Source organism: Phyllostomus hastatus, unplaced genomic scaffold, assembly GCF_019186645.2.
Source record: "Phyllostomus hastatus isolate PE091 unplaced genomic scaffold, TTU_PhHast_1.1 phas_contig_1, whole genome shotgun sequence".
NCBI classification, from domain to species: Eukaryota; Metazoa; Chordata; class Mammalia; order Chiroptera; family Phyllostomidae; genus Phyllostomus; species Phyllostomus hastatus.
This window is the reverse complement of record NW_025333498.1, coordinates 39,411,449-39,438,640: the sequence shown is the minus strand read 5'-3', so window position 1 is coordinate 39,438,640 and position 27,192 is coordinate 39,411,449. Positions and strand designations below refer to the sequence as shown.

Below are 27,192 nucleotides of genomic sequence, written 5' to 3'. Positions count from 1 at the left end.
CTTGTATTATTTTAATCATTGATCCAAATTATTGTATGCTTAACTCAGAACACAGATGGCATAGTCACATACCATTTTTATCATGTTTTCTATATCCAGGTATTGGTTTGAATGGAGGATAAAAATAAAACAGATTTTAAGGTCCTTTAAAATAAAAAGTAACTGGAACATGTACTTGAAAAACACTTTGTAAAATAACATCAAACTGAGTAGGTAAATATGCAGAGTAAAGAAACAATTAGAATTCTGTAGAGTTAATCTCAGTGGGCTTCCTGAGAGGACTTGAATTAATCAGAGTTTAGGTTGAGGAGAAATCCTAGGTTGGCACAGATAAGACTAATTCAAGTAAGGCCAAACCTTCCAGTAGAATGATGGGATGAGTATATATTTATTTTCACTAGTTTAAAAGCTAGGAATAGAATTCAGCATAACCTGTTAAAGTACTTAGAAATAATATACCTAGCCTTTGTGTTTTCAAAACTTTATTTCCCAGGAAGCAGGTCAGAAAAGAAATAGGAAGAAAAGAACACTCGCATGTAATAAGAAAGGGAATAATTCTTTGCCATTATGACTGGAAAAATCTGTTGGGAGTCTCAAACAAGGATATTCTGAATATGAGATGGAAATATTATAGTTAAAATTGGAAACTTTTATCCAAGGATACTGAGGTTCTTTTTCCTTTTATAAGTAAAATTCATACCCAGATTGGTTCCTAGGATTAGTAGAAAATAGTACATAATTAAAACTATAAATCTTATATATAAATTCTAAAAATTACAAAGAGATATAGCTTATGTTTTCTTTATTTATGTCTTAATTGCATCTAATTTATTTCCAGCTGACCTTGTCATGTAAATTATCCAATCTACCTCTACCATCATGAATTGAATGTTTTTCCCTGAAAAATAGCAAGTTTATAGATTTCTATCAAATGGCTTTATATTTTGTTATTATCTGAAAAGTTATAGTGATTAAAAAAAACTATATAGGGGTCATTGACTCAGTCTTCTCTCTCTCCCCTTGCCCCTTCTCTAGTGGTTTGCCAGTGTCTTTTTTTCAACAAATATATGTTTATGTGTCTTGTGTTCTAAATGGAATAGTAAGCAGAAATAGATATAGGTCTTGTTGATCTTCTGAACTTATATCCTAGAGCTAAAGAAGGATAGTAATGAAATAATCATGTAAATAAATCACAAAGTTGGAATTGTTCCAATTGCTGTAGAGAGGTACATGGTATTCAATATGAAGGGTTTTAGAAGGATAATTTGACCAATCACTGGGATCATGGGCAGCTTGCTCTTTTCTTTTTTCCCTTCCCTCCCCTTCCACTTCCCCCTTCCCTTCCCTTCCTCTCTTCTCTTCCCTATTTCTTTTCTTTTCTTTTTCTTTTTCTTTTTTTTTTTGGAAGCAATGTTTGGTTAGCTGAAATCTTGATGAATTACAGTTAATTTGATCAAGAAGGAGAAAACAGTTTTCTGGAAGGAAGAAACAGGGTACAAAGATCATGAGTGGAGAGAGAGTGTAGTACTTAACACTAAATTAAGGTCAAAGTGGCAGAAGTTAGAAACCATAGATACATGGTAAAGGTGATAGGGAGTTATGTAGGAGCTAAACTGTAGAATGTTTATAGGCCAGGATTGTTTTTATCTTTAGGTTAATATTTAAACTTAGGCTGATGTTCTTAATGCTCAACACAAATGCTTTCTACTAATAAAAGTTTCAATAGTTCATTTTTGTTTCAGTTTAAAATTTGGAAAACTAACTAGGGTTGGTAAACATACAATACAGTGTACAACAAATGATGTAGAAATGTGCACTTGATATCTGTATAATTTTGTTAACCAGTGTCACCCCAATAAAGTCAATAACAAAGAAAAAGTAACTAAATAAATAAATTTAGCACAAATAAAATAAAATTCATAAGTTTTTTTTCCCATATAATCATCATTATGGTGATCAGATCTCATAAAACCCCTTTAATACTGATAACAATGGAAAGTGGTGAATTTAACATTCACAAATTGAGTGTTCTGAATCTAGGGTATATTATTGTTAGTGTTAAGAGAAAAAAATGTAATATTCTTTTAAGAAGAATGGAATTGCAAAATGATAGCAATACAATGCCAAATTTTACAGTGAATCATACACTCAGAAGTAACTATAAATTACTAAGTTACGTTAAGTATTATTAGCCTTGAAAATACTGATGGATCTCACAAGACCATTGAAGAAATTTAGTTTTTAATTCAGCATAACATTACCAATAAAAAGTCTCTATTTCATTTTAATTTTTAAGTCTTAAACCTCTTTGAATCTAGTTTTTGTTTGTATTAGATAATAAACAATCTAATAAGTTTTAAGAAATGCAACAAATATTAAGAACACTATAAAATGTATTATAAATTAAACTTTATTAAGACAAAAATATCACAAAGGTTTCTTAAATTGTAAGGGAGAAGTTAAATATATGCATTAGCCAGAGAAGGTGCATCACATTGCAGTTGGTTGAATTCTGTCACTATATCTAAATCACCTGCTATTGAACTTAGCTTTCTGGCATATTTAGGTATGGCAGACTGTGCTTTTAAAGCAGATTCATATATAAAATTAAAAATGATGGAATGTGTTTAGTGATTATTCACTTACTTGCTTTTTTATTTATTTACAAAACATTCTAAATGAGACACTATCACTAGCATTGATTTATTTTTCACGCAGTGTCTTGTAGACCACTGATGATTCATAGGCTGTAAGTGTTTTGGAAGCTTATTAGTGTTTGAAAAGACAGTTTATGCAATTTATCTAATGACTCTAAGGGGTCAGTGTACCTTCTGAATAGAAAGGAAGATTCACTTCGGAATTGTTCAGGGATTGATGTTTTCCCTCTGTTTTATAGATTACTACTTGTCTTTCTATGGAAGTGTATTCCAAAGATCCCTAGTACTGTGGTAAGTTAACAGGTATGATTTCCATCCCCCTCCATAAAGTTTCTTTATCAAATAAAGCTTAGGAAAAATAATTGTGATTAAAGAATACTAGAAGGATTTTTTACTACAGTAGTAATCACTAACATTTATTGTGTGCTTACTTTGTGTCAGTCAGTGTGCTAAGCATTTTTAATCCTCTGAAGCAGAAAAAAATATTTGAGGAACACACACTTCGGAAGTTTTTCTTCATGTTATTAGACTCCTTATAATCATCTATGCAAAAGCTTCTGTTAAGAATGTAAAAGTGAGACAAATACATTTTTGTTGTTACAACCCTACAGCTTTGGGAAAGTAAGGTTATGAAATGAATTCTTAAAATTAAATACTGAATATAATAGTATGTTTCTATACTGTTGTAACCATAGTACTCACAGATGATCGACAATAACTATTACACTCTTTTAATCAATAGGGAATAATCTTTAGAGCTTTAGAGACATTTCTGGGTTTGAACACTGACTTCATTTACTGTACTGAAAATTATAGCATACAACCTTTGGTGAGCTATCAAGGTTTTGAGCTTTAGTTTATTTGCAAGATTAGTATAGTGATATATTTCTCACAGAGTTTTGACTATTAAATGATAGAGTGTATATAAAGTTCTAGCATGTTGTGAACATTCACTAAAATTTTGTTTACTTTTCTTTCTCTGCTTCTGTTATTAGGAAACAAACTTTTTAGAGTCTTTGTGAAATTATATAGGCACTAATATTTTAACTTTTTCTCTTTTTTAAAATTATCCATTACTCCTAAAACTATTTTAAAATTTTCTTGAAATTCTGCAGATGAGGACCTGATTTATTTCATCTTTTTGCTGTGCTCCACATTCCTAATAAAATGGGCACCTGTAACATATGAATTCTTGTATTAGAGAAATTTGAAGAAATGGTCAAACTTATTGGTTAATGTAAATAGTCTACTTAAAACTTAGTGCTTTTCATAATCCCTGTTAAGTAAAATAATATGTAAATAGGTTTTTTTCCTTTTTCTTAGTTTCCCAACATTAAATGAGTGGTATTACAAAAAAGTTAAGAGCTGCACTCCAGAACCAGGCTGTCTGGATTTATTTATATTTTTAATATGGTTATCTTCTTTAAAATTAATTTTATTGGGGCTGACAATGGTTAATAAGATTATATAGGTTTCAAGTGTAAAATTCTATGACATGGACTCTGGATTTAAATTTCTACACTCACTAGCTATGTGACATTCTGTGCTTTAATTTGCTCATTAGTGAAATGGGTATAACAATTGAATTCACCTTGGGTTATTAAATATGTGTGTGTGTATATATATATCTCTTTTAAAAATTCCTGCAACATACCAAATGCCATAAAGTGTTAACTGTTATAGTATATGTATTATCTATATATTAGTTGTAATATAGAAAATATAGTGTTTAATATATCTTGTAAGTATCAAACTTGGTAATTTTTTATTTGGAAAAATACAAATTAATTTACTATTTCTTGAAAAATAATAGGCTTTTATGTAGCATTTTATATTTGCCAACTTCTTTACTTTTTTTTTACTTTTTAATCTTACTGTTCAGAGACAGTGGGAAAAACATTTCTATTGTTTTCCATAAAGAAATTGAGACATACAGAAAGTTCAGGACCTTTTAAAGCATGACAGTAGAAAAGTCAGTGGAAAGACTAAAATTGGATTTGGAATATTTCATATGCCAGTATATTGAGCCAAGCTATCTCAAATTCTTATTAAGTATTCAAACAACAAACTTATTAGTTGGCAAAATAAATGTTAACTTTCATTGGCTGTCTCCTTTAGATGTATCCTCTTAGTTCAAGTTGATTCATTGAAAGATTATATGAAAAAATTGTTTTAAATAGGATTAGATTAATTAAAGTTAGGTATTGGCCTACTATCCCTTAGGACATTTTAGGGTTAAGTATGTGGTTTTTAGTTATCAACTGGCTTCTCTCCACATTTGATGAACTAGATAAAAAAACTCCTTCCCTATATTATATAGAACATGGGTTCATTTTATATGTAGTAAGTAAATATGAGTGAATATAATAGGGGAACAGGTGAATATGGGTAATTTTCAGAGTCACCCTAGAAGTTTAACCATCATTCTTAATATTTGGTTTCAGTGAAAAGTGATTGCATATTTCAAAGAATAAAGTATTATACAGTGAACTTTTGAAAAGCATAGGATTCTAAGAACAGTATCTGTATTTTTATAGAGACAGAGAAAGAATTAAAATAGATGTTTATTTTTGTTACAAATATTGCATAGTGTCTATAATTCATCAATTTAAGAATATGATGAATAATTTGGTTGGGATCTGGAAAATATATGATGGTAACTAAAAGACTCAGAGAATCATTTCTGTAAGAGAATTGTAAATGGTTTCTTAAATAATTAATAAGAGTATCTAATTTCTAATTTGTAATTGTTCATAGTCGCCTAGGAAGTAGGATTATTATGAAAAATAATTTTTATGAATTTATGTTTTAAAAATAACAGAGCTTAAAATTTAGTATTCCAGTCTAAAAATTTGTAAATATTTATGGGGATTTTTCCCATAAATGCCATTTTTATTTTACAAAACTAAAAGATAATTCTATATGTGTTTAAAATAGCAAGCTTTGACTCAAAGACACAGTACTCTTGGTATTTTCCACATGAAATAATGTTTAAATTTTGTAAACATGTTCTACAAAATGTTTCTACCCCACTTTTGCTTTTCTCTTTTTTTATTTGTTGTTTTCATATATTCATTGTGCTGATTAGAGGCATAGACTCAGGGAACCTAATCACCTAATAACCCAGTTTGAAACTTAAATTATTTTGTAAATCCTGTTGTGATTAAACCATTTTAAAGTTTTCTAAAAAATATCAAGTTACATAAGTAGTATTTTTTAAAGTTATAGCTTATGAAAATAGTTATTCTCCTTAATGTCCACTGTTACAGACATTTTAAACTATTATTAAGATTATAACAAATTATCAATTACAAAACACACTTCAACTGCTAAGATAACATCAAATCCTGACTCAAGAGAATACTAATATTTTCATAAGCAGGAATTTTTTTCAAACAGGAAAAAACATTCATTGTGTGTATGTATTCATATTATGTATGCATTTAGGTCGAAAGAATCCTAAGCCTCCAGAAACAGTCTTAGGTTTTTCCTAGTGGTATAGAGAAGCATAAGTATTTAATAGTTCACTTATTCACTCTACAAATAGTAACTATTTGCTATGAGCCAGATATTCAGCAATAATTAAGATGGGCAGGGAACATAGAGCTTAAAGAGTGGTAGACATTACAAAGAATAAACAGTTTTTTCTGGGACTTAGAGAATGGAGATATAAGTCCAGTTGTAAGTCAGATATTTCTAGGTGATAATAGTAAATTCATGTAATTTTCAACCTTTCAATTTTATTGATGAGTGACTAGAGACCCAGAAAAGGTAAATTGTTTACCCAAGGTCATATAGCAAGTGGTATATCTAGGACCCAGGTCCCCTGCCTCCTCTACTTACATTTGCTACTTGGTTAAAGCAGGAAGCTGAAAGAAGAGAAAGTAAGTCAAGGGGCCTAGAAGTTGGACTAGACACTTTGGATTTGAATTACAGTAGTTAATAAAATATGAAAAATTATCCTTTTGAAACTTATTTGTTCATGATTGTTTTATTTTATTTGAATTTCTTTAAACTTTTCTTTGATTCTCCTTTATCAGTTACTAAGTAGTCTTTTAGGGTTTTGCCAAATCCATATTCACACAAAAAATTTTTAAAGTTAGTTCCATGCCACTGGAAGTCATGTACGTTGGTGCCATGTTTTTGAAGCTCTTCACTTTTCAGTGCTATTTTTTTCCTCATTAAAGAAAGTTGTTTCCTTTAATTATCTTGACTAAGCTACAGTGTATTCGTTGCAGGAAAGAAAGAAAAACAGGATGATGGAACATTAAAAGACAATTTTTCCTGGATTGTTTTGATCTAACATGGGTTTGAAATCCTATTATTATAGATTAATCCTTGATATAACTGATAAAAGACCATTATAACTTATAAAGTATATTCTAATCACATATGAGGTTTTGAATAAAATGATAGACATATAGATCTGTAAGAAAGTTGCATGATATGTTGGTTTCCATTATAATTTTTGTAATTGATATACGGTGTTACTGTTTAAATTCCTTTAGGGTAACAGGAAATTTGAATTTTTATTTTTTTAAAGGGTATTAGTAAAACTAGATATACATCCTAGAACTTAGTTTTACTCAGGGACAGTGAAGCACATAAGTAAATAAACTGTTTGAAAGTAGAGTCTTTCAAAGCTAGACATAGTAACATCAGAAAACATCCCGCCTACAATGCATATGGCAAAGGAGAGAGATGGTACAAAGAATACAGAATACAAAGAAAAAATAATAGCGAGGAGTTGAAAACACCTATTCTGCTTTATGACCTGAGATCTGTCTTCTCAGAAATAGTGATACTATATCTTTTTCCAGATATAATGTGATACGAAAATATTTTAATTTACAAGAAAGCATTTCTGAAATTTTAATCATAAACTTAATTAAAAAGTATTTTGCACATAGAAATTCCATTTGCATCTAAGTTCTGAATATATTTTATTGAGTTACTAGTGCATATTCTTTCATTTTACTATCTTTGAAATTAGTTTATAGCATCTATATGAAAATAATATGTAGAGTAAGGAATTTTATATGTAAAAATGATAATATTATGTAAGTATCAATTAAGCACAAGAATACTGGCCTGTCAGTTACATTTCAAAATATTTGATACTAGTTGGAGCAGAGGTTATTGTTCCTCATTTAGTAAAAAGGAATCCAGTGGTCTGTAATACTGGCTGTTGTCCAGTTTGAATAAACTCATGTCCATTAAACCTAACATATAGCATATGGACAGAGTTCAGTATCCAGCCCTAAGAGCCTCTATATCTATAGTATATGATAATTGCTACAAATGACAAATGTAGTGATACTGTTTTATTTGTTCAAACTGCAGTATTAGTTTTAATAACATACAATTTATTCTTTAACATATACATATATATCCATTAATTTATTAATTGCTTACTCCATCCTGAACAATATTACAGGTTAAAGCATTACTTTTTGTTTTTACAAAACATTTCTTTCTCCTAGGTCTTAGATATGGTTCTACTGAATGCATATTTAAATCTGAAACTTTGAGCGTAAGGCTTCCTGTATTGGTATGTTTTATAAGGTTGTTTTCTTTAATCGTCACCTGAGGGTATGTTGACTGATTTTTAGAATGAGACAAAGGGGAGGGGGAGAGAGACAAGAGAGACGAGACGCATCTATGTGGGAGAGAAACATTGATCATTTGCTACCCATGCATGCCCAGACTGAGATCTAATCCACAACCTAAGGTATGTGCCTTGACAGGGGATTGAACCTGCAACCTTATGGTGTGTAGGACAACATTCCCACCAACTGAGCCACTGCGCCTGGATCCTTATATTGATATTTTTAAAAGTTCCTCAGATGCCCTGATCAATGCAGCTGAGTAAGTAGGTTGGGCATTGTCCTGCAATAGGGAAGGTCACAGGTTCGATTCCCAGTCAGGGGACATGCCTGGGTTGCAGGCCAGGTCCCCAGTGGGGACATGTCAGAGGCATTCTCCCTCTCTTTTACCCTCCCTTCCCCCCTCTCTAAAAATAAATAAATAAATAAAATCTTTTTAAAAGAAAAAGTTCCTTACATGATGCTAAAGTTCAGCCTGTATTGAGAATTAATGTTCTAGGGCTAAGATCTGTGTAAAAATACGAGGTTGCTGGAGGGCTGATGTCACTGCAAAATGTGTACCCTGACTTGTTTGGGGAGTGACACTAGAGTGTGATGAGAAATTCCTGTGAGTTTGGTTCCTGGATCCTCAGGTCTACTTGCTAAGACTAGAGCAAGTAGCTGAGAGCACTCATCCTGGCTCAGCCCAGGGGAGAATTAGAAGAAGGGTGTTCTGACTGACCAGGGGAAATTGAAGTGAGCTTAGAAGTTTCAGGAAAGTAATATTAAAAATAGCAGATTATGTAGCCATTCACATCCTGAAGTGCTTTGAAATGAACCTCCAGAAGAGCCCCTACTCTGCTATCATGGTAGTCTTTCTTAGGGACAGAGATGAGAACCAGGTATTAACAAATCCCTGTTTAACAGCTCGCCCCCTTGTCTCAGCATGCACATACAACCTGTGCACATCATACTCACTGCCACCCTGCTGTTCTTAAAAGGCTACACACGTTTTGATGCAGAAATTGATTACTGGGGCAAAAGAAGATTTCACCTTGTCTCCACTGCTTTTCTTGTTTCTTTCTACCTATCATCTTCCCAAAAGAATAAACAAAAAACGTAATACCTGTTGGCTTACATGTGAACTTTCTTAAGAAGATTTGACTTTCTCCTTAGTTAGAGTTTAAGAACTTAACATGCAAATGTACACATTGAAACCTCACAGGATAGTGTAGTCTTTTACCTAGTTAAATGTGTCTTTATCCTTTCCCGTATTTCACAGTGAATGGAGAGTAACAAGGATAGAAGTGAGCCATAGCTCACTTCGCGGTTTGCTGGTTACCTTTTATTGTGAACAGATACGTAAAAATATGTACAGAAGTACTGTTAGCCTGCTAAACTCTGGTGAGCAGTGTAGTTGAAGACAAGTGATTAGCAGATAGTATTCTTATTTTAAAAAGATGTCAAATTTCCTTTTTATAAGATTTTTATGTGGGTAAAAATAGTAAACACTACTATGATAAATGTTATTAGGTAGATGTTACTGTGGGCACCCTTTTCTTTCTTTTCTACATAATAGTGATTAGAGTGACTAAAACTGGTGAACAAGACTGCTGCATTAAAAGTTCAGTGGTTGTATGTCTCTACCCTTTCTTGGCAGTTTTTTTCAGTGCACATGTAACATTTTAAAGTTACTTCTTCCTTTACATGATTGATGAGAACTATATACTCCTTTGAGGAAAAAAGGGGATTAGGACTTAAGAGATAAAACATTTCTCATAGCTATGAGTAAGCTATAGGGAACTTCAAGTGAAGGGCCGAGAGCCTTTTATTTTTTAATGCCCTTGGACACCTAAAGATATTTAGACCAGCCTTTCAAACACAAGGACAATTTTTAAAATTTTACATTATGAAGGGCAATTATACTATTTATAAAAATTGGCTGTGCAGTTCTCCTAAAATCTACATTAAATAAAGAGTGAAATACAATTTATTTTAACAAATTTGGGAAGATGAAAGAATAACAACAAAATGTCTACAAGTAGAGTAAATAAGAAAAGTTGCAGATCTCAAAATCTCTTGGAAAGAAAACAGTGAAGTTGATATCAAGTTTCCAAACTAGCATTTGGTAGTTTTATAAAAACTGCAAGGTGACTGCTTCTAAAGCTTTAAAGAAGAGAAGAGAGGAGAGGAGAGGAGAAGAGAGGAGAGGAGAGGAGAGGAGAGAGGAGAGGAGAGAAAAAAAGGGGAGGAGGGGAGGAGGGGAAGGGAGGGGAGGGGATGGGACTAGTAGTGCTAAAAGAAATACTCTAAGTCATGGGAATCCCGTTCGTGATCAGGAATTTTTATACTGGGGCTTCAGGGTTTCGGAAGGCAGTGTGACTTTTAATGTGCCCTCTTTTGGGTCTTGGCTTCCATTAAGAACTTGATAAAATCACTGGACTCTTGAGGGAGTATGTCTATGAAAATTCTGTATGACCTTTTTTACATATCAGGGGATTGATGAACCATGTGAAGACTAATAATTAATTCCTAGACCACCAGCATCAGAATCACCTGAGGTGACGTTAAAATGCAGAATACTGGACTCTGTATACCTCAAACCTCCATATTAGAGTATCTAGTGAACTGAGTTTTGGAATTTGCATTTTAACAAGCATTTCCACATGATTCTTCTGTTTACTACTGAAGTTGGAGAATCACTGCGCTAGAACATTACGTATTACACCAGTTTTACCCGTGGCCTAGAAACAAGATATTTCATGATACTTAACCATATGCTGGTTACCTACTAAATAATCAGTTAGGGGCTATTAATATTAATAAGCAACAGGATCATAAAGAAATACAGTTATTTTTACTGTGTTGAGTATCATTTTACTGAAAAGAGATGTCATGAAAAATAAACATTTCAGACCCTGGGTCTTTGGGTATATATGACATACAAATTAAGACAAATTTAACATATTTCTTGTCTTAGTAAAATACATTTATTTGCTCTAAGAATGTATCTACAGTTACATGTTTAATGGATATCATACTGGTATCGCCAATGATAGCTAGTTGAAAGTACTGCCAACTCAAAATAACTGAAATTGGATTCAGTGTGAATTTTGGAAAAGCATGACTTAGGGAATTGTTTTAAGATATATGCAGCTTTACTTCAAATGAGATATGCACTGCCTTTAAGAAGAGTAGTGTCTATATCTGAATGAATCAGCCTTATTTATAATTTACATATTAAGTGGTGGTATGTAAATCAGTGTTGCTAAAACAGTTTAAAGACTGCTAGAAAACAGTATATAAAACCTGACCAGCATTCCTTCCAAATATAGTTATGATCTTAATTTACTTTTGCTGGTTTCCTTCATAGATAAATTCAGGGTTGAACTTTTACTAAAAGGTCATGCCATTATCTCATTTCAAATTATTGAATCTGAATTAATAGCTAGTATGCCCATGTAGCTGAACTATTTAGTATTAGTGCATACACACTTTTGTACCATGGCACTAGAAGACAGATTATAAGTTCACTACTCTTAGGACTTTGTTTAAATGCAGAAGAAAAACTTACCTCAGCAAAAATTATACCATATACAGTTGTCCCTCGCGATATTGAGGTTCGCTTATTGCAGCTTCACTGTATCATGGGTTAAACCTTCTTAAAGAAGTCCCTTCAACATTTCTTGTAATACTGGTTTGGTGGTGTAAAACTCCTTCAGCTTTTTCTTACCTGAATAGGTCTTTATCTCTCCTTTGATTTTAAATGATAGCCTTGCTGGATATATTAATCTTGGTCATAGGACCTTTTCATCATTTTGAATATTTTGTGCCTTCTTGCCTGCAAAGTTTCTGTTGAGAAATCAGCTGATAGTCTTATGGGAGCTCCTTTGTAGGTAACTAATTGGTTTTCTCCTGCTGCTTTTAAGATTCTCTTTGTATTTAACCCTAGGCATTTTAATTACAATGTGTTTTGGTGTGGGCCTCTTTGGTTTTATCTTGTTTTTGACTCTTCATTTTTTGAACTTGTATGTTTACTTTCTTTACCATGTTATTAATGTTTTCAGTCATTTCTTCAAATAGCTTTTCAATCCTTGCCCTTTCTTCTCCTTCTGGTATCCCTGTGATGCAAATATTGGTATGCTTGATATTATGCCAGAGGTCCCTTAAACTGCCCTCATTTTTTGGTTTCTTTTTTTTTCTTTGTTCTTATGACTGGATGTTTTCTGCTACCTTTTATTCCAAATCACTGATTGAGTCCTGTTTTACCTAATCAGCTTTTAATTCCTTCCAATGTAGTCTTCATTGTAGAAATTGTACAGTTGTCCCTCGCAATATCCCAGTTTACTTATTGTGGCTTCACTGTACCTTTAAAAAAACTGCGATGCAGTGAAACCACAATAAGTGAACCTTGATATAGCAAGGGACAACTGTTACTTCCCTGGTGGTGCCCATATAGAATTTTATATGTTGTTAAAATTACGTAGATTTTAGAGTGTAGAAAGTGTTGAAGAGCATATGAAGTGTTTATAAGAGTGTGGGAAAGGTTAATAAGAGAGTGGGAAAGTTTATAGGAGTGTGGGAAGGGTTTATAAAGCCTTAAAATATATAAAAATAATAAAATAAATGTAACACTGCTACTTCGCAGATTTTCACCTATCACGGGGGTCTCTGGAACGTAACTCCTGTGATAGGTGAGAGATCGCTGTATTTTAATCAACTTTCTCATCAAAGATGTTGTTGGGAGTTAAGGAAGACCAGGTAAAATAATATAAATTGCTCAGGAAAGAATCTTTTTTGCTAAGAGAAAAAAATAATTATAAGGTTATAAGTAAGTCAGAAATACCATTTTTGTATGGGGAAAAATACTTGTGCTATTGTTGTATTACTTACTAAAATAAAAGGACCTGCTAATAATATTCATCTGTATTTCTTTCCTAAAAGCAAATTTAATAAATAGTATTATGTAAAATCTGTTTTTTCCTAAGGTCCTTATTTCTGGAAAATACATGAAAATATCCTATAAGGTGTTTTTATGTATCCTGTGGTAATCCACATTTGCATGAAATAAGTTTAGATAATTATTCCTACAAAGATCAAAATTTAATTGGTGACTTTCTCACTGTCTTATTTTTGACTAAAAACTATTTTTTTCTACCAGAACGTACCACTTTTTATGATATGTTTTTCAGTATACTGAATTTAATTTCTTGGTTCTTTTTGACCTCCTCCTCGTGTGTCCCTCAAAGTCATACAAATGTATGTAAATGCATACACACACAAACTGTTTTAAATAGATTATAATGGATATAATTGCAGCTAACTTTTTGATTAGCATACTAAGTGATATATAATAAATACATACTTTATGTGCATTGTGTCATTTAATCTACACAGTCACCTTTAAAGTAAGTACAATTTTTATCCCTATTTTATAGATGTGAAAACATATTAAGGTGACCTAACTCAACCAAGGTCACCTGAGTAGTAAAACTTAAGCTAGGATTAACATCAATACTTGACTTCTTAACCACTATGCTTTACTAATTTTGATGACTTTAAATTATAATATCCAAAGTCTTTATATTAAAAAATATTTTTTAAAAAACAGTGTATGGTAGATTCCTCTCTCCACTCATTGAGAACACTTGAAGACACTAACTTGCCTGCTGATTATATGCCAAGCATAATTATAGACACTTGTATATATTGTATTTAATCCTTATTTGTAAGATAGGCCTTGTTTTCCTTTTCTACAGATTTAAACTGAGGGTCTACTTTTGTAACTTGCTTAAGGTCATACATTATGTGACAGTATCTGACACTGTAGTACTCTGATTGCTGAATAAAAATACTGAACTTGGGTTGGGTCACTTTCTCAAGTAGCCTGGCGACGAATTATTCTAGGATAAAAAGTAAATGAACTAAAATAGAAGGGAAAATAGTCTCTAGATACTAGTAAAGAAGAAGTGTTATTTTTTTCTCTGCTGCCCTCATGCTATTAAGTATATTAGGATTCTTTGTACATAAAAATCTAGAAATTTTGAAGACTTTTGTTCCTTAATTCTAGAATAGATAATAAAATTGTGTCTTGACATATGTATACAATCAAATTCCATGTGAATCAGATCAGTTCACCAAAGGTATGTTGTTACTGTTTTTACAATGAGGGCTTTTCTTTGTGCTAGTGACATTGTGAAGGAAATAAAAGATCTTCAAAGATTTTCTCATTGAAAAGTCTACATAAACACATCAAATTAATTCAACAATGCATGATCAGGTTCGAGACTGAGTGGTTAACAGTACATCCCAGAGGTCCTTCAAAATCAGCATTTATATAAATACACTCATTAACATCTTCCACAAACCTTTCTTCTGCTTATATTTACTCTCAGGGATGGTATTATTTCTGTTTACCCCAGTTACCCAAGTTAGAAGTATTGCAGACTCTGCCATACCTTTCTTTACCACCATAGGCAGCAAGTCATCAAATCCTATAAAATTTGTCTCTTTCATAACCCTGTAACACCTAAGTCTCTTGTTTTATCTTCCTATTATCCCTGCCCATGCCTCCTTAGCTCATTCTTCGTCTAGGCAATGACAGTAAATAGTCTCCTTAATTTATCTGCCTCTGGCTTTCTCTTCTCTAGTTTGTATTCCATCTTTTGCTGAAGTTAGTTGTTCTCAAACATAAATATAGTTTATATTTCTTACTACCCTGATTAAAAACTTTTAGGGGTGTCCCTGCATCTTGGTGTACATAAAGTCTTACTTTCATTTTTGGCATATACACCCTTTATTTTACTATTTTACCTCAACTTAGACCTCCATTTCTTCTTATGCTTTTTCTTGCAGCTCACCAAATTGCTTCTTCATCAAGATTATGATGTACTTCAGATCTCCTTGCTTTTACATATGTCTTGTCTTATATGCCTCTTGTCTTATCTGCTCTCCTCCCCTTCCCACCAGGCCTAACATAGTTTTACTACGAGTCCCAACTCACATGTCACTTCATATCATATCATCCTAACCCTTCTCAACAGAATTAGTTTGCTTCTTCTTAGTTAATGGCACACACATTTATCTTCCATCGTCATATAAGGTAGGTACTTCTTTACTTGTAGTGTCTCTCTACCTCTAAGATTATGAAGTGCTTGCTTTGTTTTTATATGTACTTTCAGATCTAACCTAAACCATAAAAGGTGCATATCCTAGGTATATTGTAGTCTTTAAGACTATGGGCTTTGCAAAAGTCAGAGATACCTGGATTGAAGTAAGGGCTGTGTAGCCAAAAGGAATGGAATACATTTTGTGTGGAGAAAAGGGAAGTTTTAAAAAGAAAGGAACGTGGACAATGGCAAATATGGATTTTTCACGTCCTTCTTGGCTAGGTTAGGGTTAGGTAGCATGTACTTCAAACCTGCCAGAGGCCAAACTGGAAAACATAGAATTTCAGTTAGCCAGTATTTTTAATAAACACCTGATATTTGTGTGGTTTTGTGCTACACAAGTAATAGGGGTGCAAATATAAGCAAGAAAGGGACTCTCTTTGAAAAACCTCAGAGTGAATAGGGAAATAGAAATGCAAATAAATATAATATCACCTTGAAATGTATGTTAATAAACTAATTATGAGAAACAGAAACTTCTTATAATGAGAATATTTTTGGCAGAGAACCCTCAAGTCCATAGTGATGCCCTAGCAACATTTTAAAGTATGGAATAGAATTCTGTGGATGGATAAGATGGTCAACGCTTGGTATCCAAGACGCAGGTGACAAACACAAGGCCCATGGGCCAAATTCAGCCCTCTACTTTGTTTTACCCTGTCTGACATCTTGTTTCTACCTGGCGGCAGCACCAAGCTCTCACTTAACTGTTAAGGAGTAGTTACATTTATACAGTCCTAAAATTGTTTCAGCCCTTTGAAGGCAACCACAAGGCTGATGATGCCCCTGGTGAAAATGAGTTTGACACCCTAATCTAAGAGAATGACAGGTCCTATGGTCTGAGGTACAAAGCAGCATGACTAGAGAAACCATTGCTTATAAGATCTCATATATGTGGTTATTTATTTTAGGAAGCCTCATAAAGCAGCCTCCACTAAGACACTATAGATAACTCCCAACTTAAATTTTTAAATATGCTCTCTTAAAATAATCCTCATACCAATTTATCTTTTCCCTTTGAAGCATAAAATGGGTAGGAACATGAATTTTGGAGATCAGAATTTGAGTTCAAATTCTGATATGCTCAATTTCACCACACATCATTTTACCCACTCAAAGAGAGGATATTAACTCTACAGACCTCTAGGGGTTTTTAGGAAGATTCAGAGAGCAAATGCATTCAAAGCTGTTGGCACAGTGCCTGGTCCGTACGAAGGTCTCCATAGGACTCAATAAATTTTACCTATGTTGAGGCTCCTCATAGGCCTTCTTGTTTTCTTCTTTAACTTATTTAAGTAGTGATTTATTGAGTGCTTACTATATATTTGGTGTTGAAATTACAAAGTAAGGCAAAACCTCTGCCCTTGAATAATTTATAATTTAGTTAGGGTATGTACTATATCCTACTACATGTTGAAAATCAACAGTTATAACCTAGCAGATGTTTTAGTCGGGGAGAGGGTAGTTAAGAAAGTAGGCACTGAGAAATAAACACCCAGACCTAGTTGGGGCATTATACGAAAGTCTGCATAGGAAGGCTGATGTGAAGAACGAAGAACAGTTTGCTGGTTTACTGTTGGAGGATGGAGAGGAGTGAGGTCATCCAGGGAAAAGGAAGAGCACATTCAAAAGTAAAGTTAAGGTGCTGTAACTTTTCAGAGAAAGACAAGGGATACATAAACCTTTTAAAGAGAAAAGGACAGACGTAGAAAAAATGTAGAGTAGTGAATCCTTTCATATGGTACTCTCTGTAGTTAACAAATCCCCCCAGAGAGCCTGAATATACAATTTGATTCCCCTAGGAGAGAAGTGATAACTCAGGCATGGTGAGTATGAGGGAAACCTCTGAAAAACTGCCCTGTCTGTCTTAGTGTGGGATGCTGGGGTGTTACAGTCATTAGACATGAAGTCTTACCTAGTCTAAGAAAACACTGCCAGTGCTCTCAGCAGTGGGTCAAGAGGAGAAGCAGGAGGATCACAGGAACAAGATTTCATTAATGATGTTAGGATCCGAGAGGTGGTACCAGCAGCAAAAGTAAAATTGACCATGTTGTGGGGAGGTGGCAAGAAAAAAGCATTTTCCTTTGATTGCTGAATGTTTCTGGTAAAAAATGTGATAGATTAACTGACTAGAATGTGGATTCATGGGACAGTGGTATATTCACTGGTTCTCAGCAGTGCACTGCTTTGTATCCCCAAATTGGACAGCATCTTAGCTCTTGAGAAGCTAGAAATCATGTGGCATGTGAGATCATATGGCAGCTCTAATTTTAATTTTTGAGGAATTGCTGTTTTCCATAGTAGGCACACTAATTTATAATCCTACCAACAGTGTATCAGGTTTCCCTTTTCTCCACATTTTTGCCAGTATTATTTGTTATGTTGATTTATTGATGATAGCCACTCTTAACATGTCTGAGGTGACATCTCAGTATGAGTCCCCATCTTTTTTACTTCTAAGGTTATTCAGGATCTTTTACATTTCCATATTTTTGGAATCAGATTCTCAATTTCTGTAAAAAGAAAAAAGGCTGTGTTTGAATTTTCACAGAGATGGCATTGAATCTGAAGATCAATTTGAGGATTATTGCTGTTTTAATGTTAACTTTCTAACTCACGAACATGGGACATTTTCCTCTTTAGGTCTTCAATTCTTTTAAACAGCATTTTGTATTTTTCATAGTGCAAGTTCAAGTTTCTCCTGAATTTCTTAGGTAAATATATTTCTAAGTATTTTATCTTTTTGAAGATACTGTAAATGATATATTTTGTAAAAACTTTCCTCTTTGCTTTGTTTATTGCTAGTATTTAGACATACAGTTGCGTTTTGTATATTGATGCTGCTAAACTCATTATCTCTAATACTTTTTTCCTAGAGAATTTCAGATTTGTTTCTGTAATACAATTTATTGGAGGGACATTGGTTAATAAAATGACATAGTTTTCGGGTGTACAATTCTATGATATATCATCTGTATATTGTATTTTGTGTTCACCACCCCATGTCAAGTCTCTTTCTCTCACCATTCATCTCCTTTATACCCTCTGCTGACCTCCCCCTACCTACCACCTTTTCCTTCTGGTAATCACCATACTGTTGTCTGTGTCTGTGAGGCTTTTTGGTTTGTTTGTTTATTTTTTGCTTAGCCCCTCACATTTTTCACCCGGTCCCCAAACCCCTTTCCCCCAGGGGCACTGTCAGTCTCTTTGTATCTATGAGTCTGTTTCTATTTTGTCTGTTTATTTTGTTCATTAGATTCCATATAAGTGAAATCATATGGTACTTGTCTTTCTCTGACTGGCTTATTTCACTTAGAATTGTACTCTCCAAGTTTATCCATGCTTTTGCTAAAGTTAAGATTTCTTTTTTTTTTTATGGCCGAGTAGTATTTCACTGTGTAAATGTACTACAGCTTTTTTATCCACTCATCTGCTCATAGGCACATGGGCTGCTTCCAGATCTTGGCTATTGTAAATAAGGCTTCAGTGAACATAGGGGTGAATGCTCTTTCCAGTTTCAGGTTTCTTTTTCTTCTTTTTAATCCAATGCCAAGGATATGTTTAGTGGTTTGAGCAGGGAGGTAAGGTTGGGAAGAGAAACCATTTATGTTAGAAAAAACATTGATGTGAGAGAGAAACATCCATCAGTTGTCTATAATATGTACCCTGCTTGCTGTCTGAAAAAAGAATATACAGGATCAAACCCACAACCTAACGTGTGTGCCCTGACCAGGAACCAATCCCATAACCTTTTGGTGTATGGAATAACACTCCAAGCAACAGAGCCATGCAGCCAGTGCAGATATGTTTCCATATATTCCCAGAAATGGAATTGCTAAGTCATAAGGCAAATCCATTTTTAATTTATTGAGGAAACTACATACTGATTTCCACAGTGTCTGTACCAATCATCATTACCACCTACAGGGCATGGATATTCCCTGTTCTCTACATCCTCTCAAACACTTGTTTGTTGATTTATTGATGGCGGCCATTCTGACAGGTGGGAGATGATATCTCATTGTGGTTGTAATTTGCATTTCTCTGGTGATGAAAGACATTGAGCATCTTTTCATATGTCTGCTGGCCACCTGTTTGTCCTCATAGGAGAACTGTCTATTCAGGTCCTTTGCCCATTTTTTAATTGGATTGTTTGGTTTTTTGGGTGTTGGTTTTTGTTTAAGTTCTCTTTAAATTTTGGATATTAACTCCTTATCAGATGTATAAGTGGTGAATATCTTCTCCATTCCATGAGTCTTTTTATTTTGTTGGTGGCTTTCCTTTGCTCTAAAAAAACTTTTTAGTTTGATGTACTCCCGTTTATTTTTTCTTTTGTTTCCCTTGCCCAGTATGATATATCAGAAAACCATATTGCTATAATAAATGTTTGAGATTTCAATGCATGTGTTTTCTTTTAGGATTTTCATGGTTTTAAGTCTGATATTAGAGTCTACAATCAATTTTGAGTTTATTGTGGTGTATGATGTGTGGAGGTGGTAGAGTTTTATTTTCTTACATGTTTTCTGTCAGATATTCTCAACACCATTTATTGAGTAGACTGTATCTACCCCATTGTATATTCTTCCATCCTTTTTAAAATGTTAATTGAGCATACAGGCATGGGTTCATATCTGGGCTCTCTCTTTTTTTAAGTGAGTACCATACTGTTTTGATTACTGTAGCCTTATAGTATAGTTTGATATTAGATAGCATGATTTCTCCAATTTTGTTCTTTTTTCCTCAAGATTGCTGTTGCTATCAAAGGGTTTTTGTGGTTCCATATAAATATTTGTCCTATTTTTTCTATTTCAGTGAAATACACTGTTGGTATCTTGATAGGAATTGCTTTGACTCTGTAGTTTGCTTTGGGATATTTTAATGATACTAATTCTTGCTATCCATGAACCCAGTCTGTGTTTCCACTTATTTATATTTCTTCAATTTCTTTCTTTATTGTCTTCTAATTTTCTGAGTACTGGTCTTTTACATCATTAAATTTATTCCTAAGTTATTTTATTTTTTTGAGGCAATTATAAATAGGAATAGTTTCTAAGTTTCCTTTTCTGATAGTTCATTATTAGTATATAAAAGTGCTACTAATTTATGGCTATTTATTTGTATCCTGCTACTTTGCTGAATTAATGTATTAGTTCTAGCTGGTTTTTCGTGGAATCTTTTGTGTTTACTATGTACAGTATCATGCAAATAAAACAGTTTTACTTCTTCCTTTCCAATTTGTTTTCCTTTCATTTCTTCTTCTTGTCTGATTGCTATGACTAGGATTTCTAATACTATGTTGAATAAGAGTGGTGAAAGTGAACATCTCTATCTTGTTCCCAGTGATAAGGGAAGTACTTGTAGTTTTTGCCCATTGAATATGATGTTGGCTGAGGGTTTGTCCTATATAGTCTTTTTTACATTGAGGTATGTTCCCTGTATTCCCACTTTAATGAGAGTGGGAATTTTTACCATAAATGGTTCTAGGTATTTATCAAATGCCTTTTCTGCATCTATTGATATGATCATGTGATTTTTTTTATCCTTCATTGTGTTTATGTGGTGTACCACATTTATTGATTTATGGATTTCTTATCACGTTGCATGCCCAGAATAATTCCCACTTGGTCATGGTCTGTGATCTTTTTGCAGTATTTCTGGATCAAGTTTCTTAATATTTTGTTGAGGATTTTAGCATCTGTGTTCGTCATGGATATTGGCCTATAATTTTCTTTCTTTGTAGTGTCTTCTTCTGGTCTTGGAACTAGGATAACAATGTACTCATAAAATGAGCTTGAGTCTTCTCTTGAATTCTTTTGGAATAGTTTCAGAAAGATAGGTGTTAGTTCCTTGAATGCTTGATAAATTTTACCTGTGAAGACATCTGGTCCAGGACTTTGTTTGTTGGGAGTTTATGATTACTGCTTCAGTTTTTTCTGTTGTAATCTGTTTAGAGATTCTGAATGTTATGATTCAGTTTTGGAAGGTTCTGTTTTTCTAGGAATTTATCTGATGATTTTGTCCAGATTTCCAGTCTGTTGGCATATAGTTGTTCATAATATTTTCTTACAATCCTTTGTATTTCTGTGGTGTCAGTTATTACTTGTCTTTCATTTTTCATTTTATCTATTTGGGTCCTCTGTCTCTCCTCCCTGCCACCTTCTCCCTTTTGATGAGTCCAGACTTGGACTCAAGGTTCAATCTTGTTCATATTTTCACAGAAACAGCTCTTGGTTTCATTAATCTTTTGTATTTTTTTAGACTCCATTTTGTTTATTTCTGCATGATCCCTATCATTTCCTGTGTTCTACTCAGTTTGGGCTTTGCTTCTACTTTTTTCAGTTCTTTTAAGTGTAAAGTTAAATTGTTTATTTGAGATTTTTCTTGTTTCTTGAGGTAGGCCTTTACTGGTATGACTTTCCCTCTTAGGACTGCTGCTGCTGCTATGTTCCACAGTTTTTGGCTCATTGTATTCTCCTTTTCATTTGTTTCAAGGTATCTTTTGATTTCTTCCTTAATAGCATTGTTAGCCCATTTATTTTTAGTAATATATTATTTAGCCTCCCTGTCTGTGTGTTTTTCAGGTTTTTTTCTTGTAATTGATTTCTAGTTTCATAGTATTATGATCAGAGAAGATGCTTGAAACGATTTCAATCAAGAAAAGTTTACTGAGACTGGTTTGTGTCTTAACATGTGGTTTCTCCTAGAAAATGTGTCACATATACTTGTAAAGAAGCTATATTGTACTGCTTTGAAGTGAAATGCTCTGAAAAGATCAATTAAATCCATCTGATCTAGTGTGTCATTTAAGGCTGCTGTTTTCTTTGTTGATTTTTGTCTGGAAGATCTATTTATTGATGCCAGTAGTTGTTAAGATCTCCTATTATCTATGTAATAATGTCAGTCTCTCCTTTGATGTCCACCAGTATTTAGGTGCTCCTATGCTGGGTACATAAATGTGTACAAGGGTTATATCCTCTTGTTGGATTGCCCCTTTTATCATTATACAGTTGTTCTTTGTCCTTATTATACCCTTTGTTTTAAAGTCTCTTTTTCTCAGATACAAATATTGCTATACCAGTCTTTTTTAAATTGCAATTTACATGAAATTTTTTTCCATATTTTTATTTTTAATCTGTGTATGTCTTTTGTTCTGAGGTGGGTGGTGGGTCTTTTGTAGACAGTATATATGTGGATCTTGTATTCTTATTTATTCAGCTACCCTTTATCTTTTTTTTTAAGATTTTTTATTTATTTATTTTGAGACAGAGGGGAAGGGAGGGTAAAAGAGAGGGAGAGAAACATCAGTGCATGGTTGCCTCTCATGCATCCCCTACTGGGGACCTGGCCTGCAGCCCAGGCATGTACCCTGACTGGAAATCGAACCAGTGACCCTCTGGTTCGCAAGCCTGTGCTCAATCCATCAAGCCACACCAGCCAGGGCTACCCTTTATCTTTTTAGTGGAGCATTTCTGCCATTTACATGTAAAATGATTATTGATAGGTACATATTTATTTACATTTATTCTTTTCACTGTGTCCTTCTTCCTTCTTCTTTCTCCTTTCTTCTTTTTTCCTCTTCTTCTAGAAGACCTTTTAACATTTATTGTAATACTGCTTTATCATGTGTTTTTTTTTTGTATCTGTTGATATTATGGTTTTTTCATTGTTCTATTACTATGATGTATTTCACTGATTTATTTTTAAATGTTGGACCAACCATGCATTCCTATATTAAGTCCTACTGGCTGTCATGTGTAATCCATTTAAATGTTCAATTTGATTTTCTAATATTTTGATGATGGTTGTTGCATTCATATTCATAAGATATATTGGCCTATAATTTTCTTTATATATTTTGGTGTCAGGGTATAATGGTCTCAGAAATGAGTTATGGATTGTTCTTTCCTCTTCTGTTTCTTGGAAGAGCTTAAGAGAAATTGGTGTTCTTTTTTAAACATTTGGTAGAATTCACCAGTGAAGCCATCTAATCCTAGACCATTATATTTAGACAATTTTATTATTGATTTTATCCTTTTGTTTGTTACAGGTATATTTAGATTTTCTATTTCTTCAGTCAGTTTTGGGAGTATATTTGTTTCTAGGAATTTATTTATGTCATCTTAGCTATCTAATAGATTGGCATACAATTATTCACTGTATTGCTTTATGATCATTTCTCTTTATATAAAATCAGTAGTAATATCTTTGCTTTTTATTTCTGATTTCAATAGCTGTTCTCCCTTTTTTAATAGCTAAAGATTTGTTAATTTTGTTTTAGACAATCACCTTTTGGTGTGGTTGATTTTTCTCTTCTCTTTTTATCTCTGCTCTATCTTCTTGCTTTGGGTTTAGTTTGTTCTTTTTCTAATTTATTAAGGTGGATGATTATGGTATTGATTTGAGATGTTTCTATTCTAACATTGTTTTCATTGCATACTGTAAGTTTTTGTGTGTTGTGTTTTCATTTTCATTTGTCTTAAAGTATTTCTAATTTTTCTTGTTTCTTTTTGGACATGTTTAGAAGTCTGGTTTTTAATTTCCATGTATTTGTGAATTTTTCAAATTTTCTTCCAATAGTTTCTAATTTCATGTCATTGAGATCAGAAAATAAATACACTTGGTTTCAATCTTTCAAGCCCAGATATACAGCATTTCTATCGTTATAGAAAATTCTCTTAGATAGGACTGCTCTTACACAGTGCTATTTAAAACGTTGTCGATGGACTAGTACTGATGTTTACACTATTCCTGGTCTGTGCTAAAATAAGTGTAAAGGTTGAAAATATTTAGAAATGTTCATAGGTGCAACACCCAAGCACGTACACTATTGTCTAGTAATTCATGTTAATTACATACTTTTTCTTTTTTAAATATTTTATTGATTATGCTGTTACAGTTGTCCCATTTTTTCCTGCCCCTTATTCCTCTCCACCCTGCACCCCCATACCACCACCATTCCCCCACCTTAGTTCATGTCCATGGGCCATACATAAAAGTTCTTTGGCTTCTCCTTTACCCATACTATTTTTAACATCCCTGTCTATTTTGTACCTACCATTTATGCCTCTTATTCCCTGTATCTTTTCCCCCATTCACCCCTCTCCACCTCCCCATTGATAACCCTCCATGTGATCTCCATTTCTGTAGTTCTGTTCCTATTCTAGTTGTTTGCTTAGTTCATTTATCTTTTTGTTTATTTAGGTTTGGTTGTTGATAGTTGTAAATTTGTTGTCATTTTACTGTTCGTATTTTTTATCTTTTTTTCTTCTTCAAAAGGACTAAATGGTAACTCCCTGTAACACTTCATATAATAAGGGCTTGGTGGTGATGAAGTCCTTTAACTTGACCTTATCTGGGAAGCACTTTATCTGCTCTTCCATTCTAAATGATAGCTTTGTGGGATAGAGCAATCTGGGATGTAGGTCCTTGCCTTTCATGACTTGGAATACTTTCCAGCCTCTTCTTGCCTGCAAGGTTTCTTTTGAGAAATCAGGTAATAGTCTAATGGGAACTCCTTTGTAGCTGTCTCCTTTTCTCTTGCTGCTTTTAAGATTCTCTCCTTATCTTTAATCTTGGCTAAGGTAATTATGATGTGCCTTGGTGGGTTCCTCCTTGGGTCCAACTTTTTGGGGACTGGCTGAGTTTCCTGGACCTCCTGAAAGTCTATTTCCTTTGCCAGATTAGGGAAGTTCTCCTTCAGTTTGTTTTCAAATACGTTTTCAATTTGTTGCTCATCCTCATCTCCTTCTAGCTCCCTATAATTCGGACTTTGGAATGTTTAAAGTTCTCCTGGAGATTTCTAAACCTCTCCTCATTTTTTTGAATTCTTATTTCTTCATTCTGTTCTGGTGAATGTTTATTTTCTCCTTCTGGTCCAACTGTCAATTTGAATCCCACTTTCCTTCCTGTCACTGTTGGTTCCCTGTACATTTTCCTTTATTTCACTTTTCATAGCCTTTAGGTATTCCTCTATTTTGTGACTATAATCAACCATTTCTGCGAGCATCCTAATTACAAGTGTTTTGAACTCTGCATCTGATAGGTTGGCTATCTCTTCATTGCTTAGTTGTATTTTTCTGGAGCTTTGATCTGTTCTTTCATTTGAGCCATATTTTCTGTCTTTGCGCACCTTTTACACAGTAAGGGACAGAGCCTTAGGTACTCGCCAGGACAAGGCCACCTGCCTCACTGCGTTGTGGCACTGTATGTAGGAGAAGGGTCTGAGAGGGAACAATGCTGCTTGGTAGGCTCTTGGCTAGCTTTCAGTCACTTCCTCAACAACCCCGAAGCAAATTGAGCCCCTCTGGTACTGATTCCTGGAGGGTAGGAGGAGGGAGTGGTTTTGTTTTGAGTTTTAGGACCCTGTGGATCTCTCCAACAAACTCTCCTGTGAGGATGGGAGCTTCTATCACCATTGCAACCCCTACAGATTTTTGCAGCTACATGTTTTGATGCTTTATTCCCCCACACTGGAGCCCCGGGTTGTGTGTCTATTTTGGCCCCTAGTTGTTCCTTCTGGTTTATCTACACGCAAATGTGAGACTGGCCACTCTGCCAGCCCCCACCTTGCCAGGTCCTCTAGCCGAGGTTTGCCATGACTCCTCTCTGCCCTGCTGCCCATCTTTACCCCTCCTACCAGTCTGGATGAATGTTTAACTCCTTGATTGTTAGCTTTATATACAGTTTGATTTTCTGGCAGTTTTAGTTATTTTCTGTTTTTAAATTTGTTGTTGTCCTTCTTTTGGTTGTGCACGGAGGCAAAGTGTATCTACCTACGCCTCCATCTTTGCTGGAAGTCTGTGTTAATTGTATTTTATATTAGTGTAAATTTATGACAGATTGTAAATTGAAAAATACAACTGGTTGTTTACAATACACAGTAAGAGAAGCACTACTTTAAGGTATAAAGTTGCAGGATCACAATCCATGAATGTATTAATCTTTACAAGATAAATTCAATCTATTTTCCAAAATCATTGCATTAATGTATACTCCCTCCATAAGAGTATAAGAGTTTCCATTGCTGTACTGTTTCTCTGACTCTTGGTATTTCCCCTACCAACTCTTTTTCTTTCCGTTCTTTTCTTTTTTCTCCTCTTTTTAAATTTTGCCATCTGATAGGTGTGAAATGGCACCTTATAATTTTAATTTGCACTTCCCAAATTACTAAAGAGTTTAAGTATATTTTCATATATATGCTGTATATATTAAACACATATACGTATGTGTATATATATATAAAACATTCCATTCCATTGTGATATCTTAGAAATTATTTTTGAGTCTGGGTATTGATCCTCTATTGGTTATGTTTGTTACAAATATCTTCTAGTTTCTAATTTGTTTTTATGATGCTTTGATAAATAAAAGTTCTTATTTCTTTTTGTGTCATGTTTAGTAAATGGAAATTTATAACTACTTTATAAGTTTTAAAATTTTGTATTTTATACTTAAGTGTTAAACCCATTTACACCTGAATTTGATTTATGTGTAGCGTTTTTGATAAGGATGTAAGTATATTTTTTCCTTTGTGGTTAAAATTCCCAGTTTTGTTTGATGAATAGGTTCTCCTTTACCATTGACACTCAGTGCCCAATTGGTTTTAAATTATATTTTACTATATGTATAGGTCAGCTTCTGGACTCAATATTGTGCTCCATTGGTCAATTCCATTGGCCAAACCTTTGTTTTAATTGCTACACCTTTAAAATAAATCTTGATGGCCAGTAGCATAAGTCTTGTCATGTAGTTCATTACCAATTTGTCATAATCTGTAAGAAA

At 33.6% G+C, this 27,192-nt stretch overlaps 1 protein-coding gene across 4 annotated transcripts in view; it reads left to right on the top strand.

Moving 5' to 3' along the window:
• The window catches only part of MBD5 (methyl-CpG binding domain protein 5), a 471,857-nt gene that overhangs the window by 10,141 nt on the left and 434,524 nt on the right, over nucleotides 1–27,192 (top strand). Inside the window, exon 2 of one of the 4 annotated variants that reach the window (XM_045831173.1) lies at nucleotides 2,897–2,948. The exons of the other annotated variants lie outside the window; for them this stretch is intronic. The gene's annotated coding sequence lies outside the window, so the exon portion shown is untranslated. The remainder of the gene's footprint in view (nucleotides 1–2,896; nucleotides 2,949–27,192) is intronic. 4 annotated transcript variants of the gene reach the window in all.